We start from the raw sequence: 11,406 nt of genomic DNA on the forward strand, positions 1-11,406 counted from the left end.
GGCACAGGAGTATGTGCTTTATGTTAAAGGAGAGGAGATCGAAAGAAGGAGTTAAAGGACAGCAGCCACGGGTGGAGAGCGTTTAGCAAAAAGAGCCAGAGTCACAGGGTTTTGGGGGAGGCGTGGGGTCTGGGGTCTGCAGGGAGTGTTTTAAAAGTGAAGGTGGGGAGGTGGGGGTTGCTCTGCTCTCTGATCAAAGAGCTGGAAGGAGGGCTGCTCTTCACTCAGTTAGGAGAGAGACTGAGGGGTCTCCAGGGATTGAGACATTACAATCAGAAAACAGAGGCTTCCTGCAAAATGGACTGAGGGACAGACGTGGTTAAGGACACACACTTTGGAGGCACTCAAAACACAATCTGGACAAGGTAAATTTACTTCCTGTTCGAAGAATAAGGGAAGGGAAGAAAACGAATAAAAGGAGGTGATTCCATACAGGAAAAAACCAACACTGATTTTTACAAGAAGCTATAGGTGGATCCCATCATGGCTGTCCAACTCATGCCCGAATCAGCTGTGTGTTTGCTTATGGTGAGTGACTCTATACTGTCTGTCTTTGTTTCTCTGATTATCCATTGGGGTTTTTTCTTGTCACTATGTCTGCATGACAAACGCTCATGATGACACTAAAGCGTGAGATGAGTTGTGATCTGAATAGGTTAGGTGCTTCTTGCTCCTCCCCTTTACTACAAGCTAACTATCATCTGAAAACTTCCTACTGGGGCTAAAGAACCACTTCCCCAAACTAAATATGTGTTTTATGCATTCAACTCAGGTCAAGTCTCATGTTTCCACGTGTTCAGAGACAGGAATCAATTGTGGGGAAAATCTCTTGCATAAAATATGTTACTAGGCTACTATGGTAGCCGTGGGAGGTGTGGGGTTAAACATTCTGGCTGTGTGTGTTGTAGAAGGATGTCATTTAATATATCATACATGAGGTGTGTCTGCAGTGTATGTGAATAAGCTTCTGAGGGGATCAGTTTGTGCTTGTGCGTTAGACAGGAAGTCATATCTAAATCAGATCTAAATCAGTTCAATTACACATTACAGGAGAGCAGCACCCCATCATAGTGGGATCTTATTAGAGTAGAATGCAGCGCCTTACTGACATGAAACAAGGTTGGCCTCCGGACATGCGGAATGACCCAGTAGGAGGATGCAACATGCTGTAATTCAATGAAGTCGTCTGTCTCCTCTGTCCAGCCGCACAGTGAAACAAAGACAGTGTGGCTCTGCAGCATGTGTAGAATACAGATAAGGTATGCAGCACTCTTATGATAAGCTTCAATGAATTGAAGGTTCTCACCATACACAAGATGACTTTGTATAAGAGAGTTTGTTCTGCTCATTCTCATTCTATAGTGTTGGCATTCTGCAGTCCCAGGAGGAGTCATGCATCACTGCACTACCTGCTATCTCCACCTGTCATGGTTGTCTGTTACTATGGCGATAGGTTATGCACCCCTCTTGAGTAGGAGGTAGCCGTAAAAGCGCTGGGGTGGGAGAGGAGTGCATCAGATGACAAACAGCCCAGAGGGACAACGGTGGAAAAGGAAGAGTGAGTGATGAGGGAGGGGATAAGAGGAGAGGGAATCAATGCGAAAATGAGGCAGAAGTGAAAGTGGGCTTTTATTTCCACAGAAAGTGGTCCACTGCAATAATTATTTTAACCAGTGTTTCCACCAAATTAACCAGTCCTTGTGGGATTTGGTTCATGAGTTCACTGGATCAGCAGCATTAAAGGCAAAGAGATCTTGGCAGGATGAATTTTTTGGCCGCTCCTCCCTTTTATATTATAGCTCCCCATCTGCCAAGAGTCACACCCTCAGCTCTCCAGTAAGCAACACATTTGAACCTAGACTCTGGTGGCTCTTGTGATTTTGTTGTTGAAAGAGATTTCTTTTTTTATTCAGATGTTTTGTTATCATAACTAACAAATAACAGGATTTAAATCTTTTCCATGTTGACTTCCATGAAAAATATGCTGAAAAATACAGATGAAACGAAATTTTAGAGGTCAGGGATGTGTTCACAAAAGTCATTGCATCTTTATTCATGCTGACATGTTCAGAGCTTGGACCTATCTCAATTATTAATAGGTTCTATGTGTGTGTGTGGGTTGTGAAAAGGAATATTGATTATGGATCCTGCCTCTGTGTGTATTAATATTTCAGGTGAATAAGTGATTATCTTATTACAGGAGTTGCTTTAATGAACTGACACTGACAGTGCAACTGACATCTACAGCTATCTAATTTATTTACATTACATTTACAGGCAAGTTTTCCTGTTTTCATGCATACATCATGGTTCATGAAAATAAAAAAATGCAGTAAACTGTGTCTTAGTTGGACGTTGGTAGTCTGGAACTAATGTGACTGGCACAAACAATGACTCAGATATATAAACTATTTTTACCTTGTCTTAGAGACCGTACTACAATGTTGAAAGTATTGACTGATAGTGTTATAAATGGGTAAAGTCAATGAAATACAACACAAGGAAGAGAATGTGATAAGGGAAATTACGACCTGTACAAATGCAGAAGAATAAATGATGAAAAGCAGGCTGGTTTTATCACATTTTGTAATTGTATTTCAGTGACATAACATCTCTATCCTTCCATTCCATCCATTTGCCTGGTTTGATGGGTTTCTGTTTTAGTAGAGATCAGTGAATCAATAACAAATCTGTCTCAAGCTAAGACATGGAGACATGCTGTCATCTGATATTGGAACACATCACAAACTAGATGATATCGTTTGATCTCAATGAGGCACCAATAGCTTTGCTCCTGAGATCTCTATCAAAGGGATTTGACACACAGCTTTGTCCTGCACCTAAACTGGAATTTGTGACTACCGCACAAGACTGGAACGTCTTTTGGTTTAAACCAGTTTGCGTACCGTGGGTTCATTTGTGCTAAACTGGGGCAGCTATAATCTTTCCCGCTGTACTCTTCATTGAGCTGATTAGCTCCCATCTAGAGGGCTTTCTTGAAGAGTAATCTTCAAGATGAAAATTTATTTATTATGTCTGCCAAGGATGTAATGTTTCTCCAACTTTGATTTGTTTGTCTCTAATAAAAAAGATGCTTTAAATCAGTGCCTTTTGACAAACACATCGGCAATTAACAGCAATGAGTACGAACAGCCTCTCACAGGCTTCAGTCATGAGGTTTAATTTCTAATAAGCCTGGATTTATTAAAAATTCAAACAAGCTGATAAAGTGTTAAGGAGGGGAATGAAGCTGCCAAAACATCAGCTCCCACTTTATTGAAACCTACCCCTCTGGCTCATCTTGTTCTGTTTTTGCAGATCTGCAGATTCTGTGTATCAGGGGCGGCCTTGTTTTCTAAATGCAGGGCCAGCTGATTGACATATATTCTGCTATCTGTTACACCAGGTCCCAAAAATACAACTGAGATAAACCAGGGCAACTTGGTATCTTCACACACACATAAGTGGATTATCTTCATATTGCTGGGGGCTATTGCTCTGCATGCTGAGTGAGAACAGCAGTTCACAGCATCACTGTTCCTCTGTGAAACAGTAGCCTACATGTTAGATGTCCTCTGTCAGTTTCCAGCATGAAAAAACTGTCTTGCAGATGACATCATAGCATACTTTCCAAATTAAGTCCTGCGTCTATGAGGAGGGAAATGTGCAGTTCACACTCTGGTCAGTGTGACACCACATCAATGACCTGATCATAGAAGCATTTATTTAATTCTTGGCGACACATTCTGCAGAAAGCCAACAGAAAGAGAAGGAAACCCAAAACAAAGCCTCAACCAGTTGTTCAAGTTTGTATCCATGTCGCCTTATTATTGTTCTTAATTCAATAATCCTGTCATGGAGACCAGATGACTCAGTCTGATTGAGTGAGAAGGTTCATTCAGCAATAACTAGATTACTTACTGATCTTTGTTGTGCCATACTGAGTATGTTTGTATGTGTGTATTTGTCTGATAAGTCCAACCTGAATAAAAGTATGAAAACACAGGTGCCTGATTATCAATGTAATCCTTTTTTTATTCGTTTTTACATGCCTGAGATCATCCATGTAATGACAGGGCAGCCAGAGTAGAAATAAAGGAGGATGAGCAATATGGGGGAGGGTGAGCAGAATGACATCACAGCAACAGAATTGATTTCTGCCCACAACAATGACATAGGAGGAGAAACAAATAAAATTTCATTGAACTCTCCACAAACAAGGTAGTGGATAGACAGGCAGTGCTGTTAGAGTGGAAGAGGTTTGAGCTGTTCTATTATATCTCACAAGTTACACCTGAATACGTAATGTTATAAAACACCAGATTGGTGGAGATCCTGACAGTATAGAACAGGCCACCAAAGGAAAACAGTGCAGTGGGAAGAGAGAGGGCATGAGATGGTAATGTCTGAAGAGACGAGACCCAATGGTTCTCAACAATTAGATCTGACAAAAGCTGTCAAACCCTGAATCAACATGCATGTGTGATGAAACCAACACCCAGAGAGGCTACCAGAACCAAGCGGGGCCAGGCTAGCAGAGTACCCCTAACCCTAGGCAGCCAGGAGCATCCAGAAGCCATCACCTGAAGAGCCACCAGGGGCGCCAAGAACCACATAGCCCAAGAGACCAAGAGGAGGCAGCAGCTGCCTCCGCCAGGGCACCCAAGACACGCCCAGTGGTCACAATTTCCCATCCCCAGGAGACAGGAAGGCCCTCTGCAGCCCACAGGGCCAGCCGCAGGGACCGAGCGACACGTGACCTACCCCCCTCCATAGCCCCCCCAACCCAAGTATAGGGTCTCGCGCCCCCACATGCCCGTCCCGCATCCCGCAAGCCTTGACAGACCAGAGATAGGGGCCACACCAATCCACCAGATACAGCAGAGATCTCCAGCGGGCTACAAGGCCTCCCAGCGTCACCACCCATGTAGCCAAGTCAACCAGAGGTGATCAGCCCCTACACACCATCGGCCACCACAGCCAGCCCATGCCAGGCACCATCAGAGGCTCACTGCAGCCAGCTCTCCCACTGGAGCCCAGGTTCATTGCGATACCGAAGCTGACGTCAGCCAACACCCCAGCGCACACCAAAATAAACAGACCACGAGCCACCAACCACTGACCCCGGTCAACAGTAGCGGCCAGACACATATTACCGAGGCGACCAGCCCCGCCAAGCCTGACAGGCCAGCAGTTGAGCAGCGAATCACCCAAAGCTAATCAGGAGGCAAGGTCCAAGGGAGAGAAGCCAAGCCGCCCAGCAGACTCCTCAAAACATTGCAGGGCCCCCTCCAAAGTGCCAGTGTGTGTTGTAAAATTGGAAGGAGGAGGGTGGGACAAGTGAGGTGTATATGGGGAGGATGCAGCTCCCTAGAGCACTGCAATCCGCCCCACAACCGAGCCCACTGCCCCCACCCCCACACGTTCCTTAAGCCCCAACTGAGTTGTCCCTATATGTGCCTACAAGTACCTATGTACAGTGCAGCGTGAGATATGTAAGGTGAACATTAGGAGGCAATCTGTTGTGGGCCCGGCCCGCATGGACAGGGCCGTACGGGGGAGCGGATTCACAACCGGCCAATCAGCCTGAGCCCACAACCCAGCATGGCCATGACCACCAGGGCCCCAGCCTGGCCACAGGCATCCCGTGATCATCAACGCAATCGATGACCATCGATCAAGGACCAACCGGCAACCGGTCCAAGCAATGAAACTCCCCTACGACAACAACAACCCAGAGATGCACCACCACGGCACCACAGGGGGGAAGGAAGGCGATGCATAGTCCGCCCCACCAGGCTCACCTAAAGGCACAGGGGCCAGCCAGAAGCCCAAAGCTATCACACCACTCAGGGGCGGCAGTGGTTGGTTGGTGTACAGAGCCAGTTTTTGAGAGTGAACTATATATTTTTGAGAGATTTTTCTTAAATTGTGGGGACAGCTTTATAATGTATTTGGTGAGTTCAGGTAGCTGTAAATCAGGTAGAGATAAGGTTGGCTGAAGCTTTGGAATACTTCTTGTGATTGTCTTCTTTATTTGCAGATATTGGAGAAAATTTCCATTTCTTATTTCAAATGTCTTTATTCTAACATCAACAAGTCCTATGAGTCCAAGTTTAATTTCTAAGAAGCCTGACATCTGTATGTTTGTGTGACTGTCAGCCAGACTGCCAAGTACTTTTCCTACTGAAATAATAAGCCGGTATAGATTCTTATGAGTGACTGATATTAATTAAAAGTACAAGCACTGATTGCATTTCATTACTGCTATTTCTTTTTATTCTTTTTTTCTTACTGATGCTCCACTTTGTGTTCTTGTTCTTACTTCACAACTTACTTTCCTTTGCAATTTTTTTGTTTGATTATTTGTACAGTGGCCATTCATCCAGAATACAAAAAACTAAAGTAATATTTTTTCCAGCTAAAGCTGCAGGCTGACTGCAGAACACTCATGCTTGAGTGATTCTCGGTTCTGCTTCTGCTGATGTCAGCTAGCTACAGCTGGAACACTCTGATGCTGCTACAGAGCACAGAAACACTTCTACTTATTACAGTGAAAAAATGCTATTCCCACTTCCCACATATCAGCTATGTTCTTCTGCTGTTTTTTGTGACTTTGTGTTGTCGTGCAAAAATGGTCATGGTTAGAAGTTTGGTGTGTAGGTAACAGCAAAAATGTTAAATGAAAGGGCAGCATATTTAAAAGAAGAAGGGAAGAACCAAAGCTGTTTAAGTCAATCCACTGGACTTTAAGAAAGTTTCTTGAAAATGTTTCGTCTCTCATCCAAGAGGCTTCTTCAGTTCTGAATGTGGTTGGTCTTGTGCCAACTTATTAACCCTGTGGGGTGTGGTCAGTACTGTTCACATTTCAACGACCGTAGTTGAAACCAGTCTGGCTCTTCAATGATGTTCAGTTCTTGGGCAGGGAAAACAGATGGTTTGAGAGAGGAGTGAAAGAAGCCATCCATGTCAAAGTGGAGAAGACATCTCTGAACGGGGGGGGGGGGGACTGCGACATCACCTTTCGCAGATATCAACCTACACAGACAAGAAGGAATAAAAGTATAAATTTCAAAAGAATTGAAATATCATCCCTGTACTGCTTGACTTGTGTTTTTAATGTCATTGTCCTGATGAGTCTCTAGACTGCACTATGTCTAAGAAACCTATAATGTAAAATCATTGTTGGCCCTTAGCTGTTTTGTCTACAGGAGGACTGTCAGCACACAGTGAAATTATTTGACTGAAGCTTTTGTGAGAGTCCACTGAACCACACTGCAGGAAAATGCACTGAATTTTAAACATACGCAGTGTGTTTAAATGAACAAAGTACACACAACCATCATTGGATGTGTTGCTTAGGGGACCAAATTGGAATACAGGGAGGTCATTAATTATGTTGTCAGCTCGTGCAAGCTCATCAGCTTCACATCAGTGCCAGCAAGATGAAGGAGTTGGTGATTGATTTCAGGAAGACAATACCCATCACCGGCTAGGGTTAGGACATCAAAGCAATGGAGAACTATAAGTTACTGGGTGTTAACCTAAACAATAAGCTAGGCTGGACTGGCAAAATGCATGCCCTGTACAAGGAACCACCCCCGACTGTGGTAGCTTCATGTGTCTTCTGTCTTGTGGTCTATTGCTTTTCTAGATCCATTGTTTTTTTGCACACTTTGTTTCTGCACCTGTTGTAAAATGAGAATTTCTTCAGTATAGGGTTCATAAAAGTTTATTTTAACTTATTTATAGAGCTGCAGAGATGATGACCCTTCTCACCTTGCTAATAGTTGCAACCTTGTGTTACATTACCAATTAATTTAATGTATATCTCTACCGTTTATATAACTTAGATGTTCAAGGTAAAATCAATCGCTGAGTTCACAGAGTCATGGGCACAGTTATGACTCTGTGGATTGGAACCTTTATTCACTGGTTTTCAGTATTAAATGTTGTCTTAAGATCACAGCATTGATTGGAATGACTACAGGTTAAAGGGTCATCATATGGGGAATCTTTCTTTGGTGGTAAACTTAGTGTTATTTGGGTAATTTGTGGAAAAGTAATTAAGAGAATTCAGAGACACAGAGGATGGAGGTGAAGCAAGAGGAACTGTAAGAGCAAGAAAGTGTTCTCTTGTCTGACCACATGTGTAAATGTGTACAGAGAGAGAGAGAGAGAGAGAGAGAGAGAGAGAGAGAGAGAGAGAGAGAGAAAGAAAGAGAAAGAAAGAGAAAGAAAGAAAGAAAGAAAGAGTGGAGTGTAAGAGAGACTGTTTACTTTGCAGGCTGTTTAAAGACTATTGATGAGCTGCAGAGGTGAAGGTACCTCAGTTCTAATTGACTCCACCAGAGTATCTGCTCGCTCAGCTGTGGCCATTTGTGTGTGTGTGTGTATGTGTGTGTGTGTAACAGGAGTCTCAGGTGTGAATATATTAAGCATTAGCTGTGTGCACAGACACAGTGCATACATTTCCTGCAAGTTAATGCATGCCACAGCCTGTCTTTGGAGTATGTCTCTTCGCATCTAATTTACAACGAGCAGTGAGTCAAGTTAACTGAGTTTATCTTTCATTGTTAATGAGAGAAAAAGGTTAATGAAACCGTGATGTTACCCGTCCTCTGAACCCCAAATGCAATCTGCAATCTGTCTCCTTCCAGCTCTACTCTGACTGCATCTGCAGGTGCATTGACATTCATGGACGCTACTCAAATGAAACTCAGCTGCCTAATTATAAATGATAAATCACAAATGCGGACTGAGATGTGTTTTTGCAATCACAGTAAGACTCGGAGTATTTCAATGAAAGAATAGCGGGCTGAGAAGGAAATATGTTTTTGTTTCTTTACCGCCCACACCAGCCTGCTACATTTACACACTAGATATACACGTGTGCACATGACCTGCTGAATAGTGCAATTACACAGTGCTGACAGAGCGATGCAGCTCAGTGAAAGTCCTGATTTAAAAGATTTCCATCTTATTTTAGGTGTTTTGCAAGACATTGCACACATACCACATTTATCTGCCAGCTGTCCCCTTTAGAAGGTCAACCTGACATGGAAATAAACATTTCAGGGTAGATAAATGGGTACTCTCTGTTTGGTGGTGCAGCATCGAAAGACAATAAGCTCAGTGTGTTCCAGTTAAATCGATCCGAATCTGAGGTGAACCTCTGGATGTGGTGTATTGCAGAAATGTACTTTGCATTTAAAAGAAAAATAAAGCTAATTTGGTTCATGTTATCTTCAGCTTTGTGGGACTGTTTTTAATCTATGATGTGAATTATTTTGGACTTTTGGTGAAGTAGACATAAAAGAGGGTTGCATCGGATTCAAGTTATTTGTCTTCTACCAAACGATGATGGTTCTTTGTAATTTGGTGAATATGCAAATTATGTTGCAGGGCATTGGCAGTGTCACATTTGCAACATGTCACCTGTTTTGTGTGCCAGGATGCAGGTTTAGGGGAGGGGCAGAAGAACGGCATGGGAGGTGGGGAGTTGCAGACTCACTAGGTGGCCTGATTGGCTCACCATCTGTCTCTGGGACTGAGCAGATGTCTTGGTAGGACGACCAATCTCTCTGCTTATAATTTCACTTTCTCTACCCTTTCTTTGTGTGAATACTGTATGCTGTGAAGGTCTTAATGTGTGTATGTCGGTATAATTTTGGTCCACAGAGTGTATGCCTGACTTTTCACACTGTTTGACACAGGCCGCATGAGGTCTGATTGTCCTCCATATGGAGGAAATCTACGGAGAACAGGTCCTTGTCACACTGAAAATCTGTCCTGTTAACACACAGTATGACTGCAGCAAGTGAGTTTTAATCCCTCACTTACCTTTTGAACAAGTGTTCCACCATCCATTTGGCTTAGCTGTAAACCACTATTATTTGTTTGAATTTGAAACTTCAAAGACACACAAGTGAAATACACATACAATGTCTGTGTTCTGAACACACAATTGAAAAACAAAGTTGGAAAAAAAAATTCTGTTTCGCAAAACATTATGGGAACACATTTTCTTTTTGTTTTTAATTTTATATACTGCTCTAATCCACAAAGGGAAATTAAGAGCCCACTCTAGTTAGTAAATAATGTACTTCAAATGCATGCATACATGTTAGTTAGGCCCCTGTAGCACACGCACACACAACGGGGCCTGTCGGCATGAAGGGAGAGGTAGAGTGGCAGGCAGCCCCTTTGTGGAGCGCCCCAAATGAGCAACTTTTAAAGGGGGACTTCATCTTACTCAAGGGTGCCTTGGCAGTACTCTGGAGGTGAGCTGACAGTGGGAGGTGTCAGCTCACACTCCGAGTGTTTTTTTTGGTTGTTGTTTTTTTTTGGGCGGGAGCAGGAATCGAACCGCTGATCTTAGGAACATTGGACAACCCGCTCTACTGGTTATATTCACTGTAGTTTATTTTATTCTAGAGCTGGAGGTAGCAGAGATGAAGATGCTGAGGTTCTCTCTGGGAGTGACCAGGATGGATAGGATCATGAATGAGTACATCAGAGGGACAGCACATGTTGGAGGTTTTGGAGATAAAGTCAGAGAGGCCAGACTGAGATGGTTTGGACATGTCCAGAGGAGAGATAGTGAATATATTGGTAGAAGGATGCTGAGTTTTGAACTGCTTGTTTTATACAATGTGTCATCTTCTGTCTCCACTTGATAAATCTCACATTATATTACACTGCAAAATCCACTAATACTTGAAATGAATAAAGCATTTCACCATTGATATTTCTTTTACTGAACCTGTGAAAAATGTAACATGGTGTTACTTGAATCAACACAGCATTCAGTCCTGTGGCTGACTTTATTCTTTCAGTTTCTCTCTTTCACTGACACTCTGACCTTGGTTGTCCCAGCAACAGCTGCCATCCTGTGGAGCTTTTTGTAAAGATCTAAAGCTCAATTCAGGAATTGACAAATTAATGAATATAGCTGCAACTTCAAGGTCATTAAGAGATTCTTACCCTACAAAAGCTGATCTTTTCTTTGTTATTTATTTATTCCTTCATTCATTTGTTTTCTATACCACTTTGGTCACTACGGGCATCCGGAGAAAACCCATGCAGACATGGGGAGAACATTCAAACTCCACACAGAACAGGATATATATCTGTCTGTCTGTCCATCCGTCCGTCCATATTTTGCTTGAAATGATCTGCATCATGACGTTTGACGGATAGTGGATTGTGAAATCTGCTCACCAAAAACACTGTCACATTTATTTGTTCAAATGTTATAAGAACAAAAAATTCAGAGAAGTGGAAAGCACCCAAAGTACCGTATATATAGTAGAGTAAATCTTGATTATTGTAACATTTACTTTCAATTTTCATGTTAAAAAATAGATCCCAGATCATAAATCTACAATGTTATGCAATGCAGAG

Source organism: Antennarius striatus, chromosome 4 (genome assembly GCF_040054535.1).
Source record: "Antennarius striatus isolate MH-2024 chromosome 4, ASM4005453v1, whole genome shotgun sequence".
NCBI classification, from domain to species: Eukaryota; Metazoa; Chordata; class Actinopteri; order Lophiiformes; family Antennariidae; genus Antennarius; species Antennarius striatus.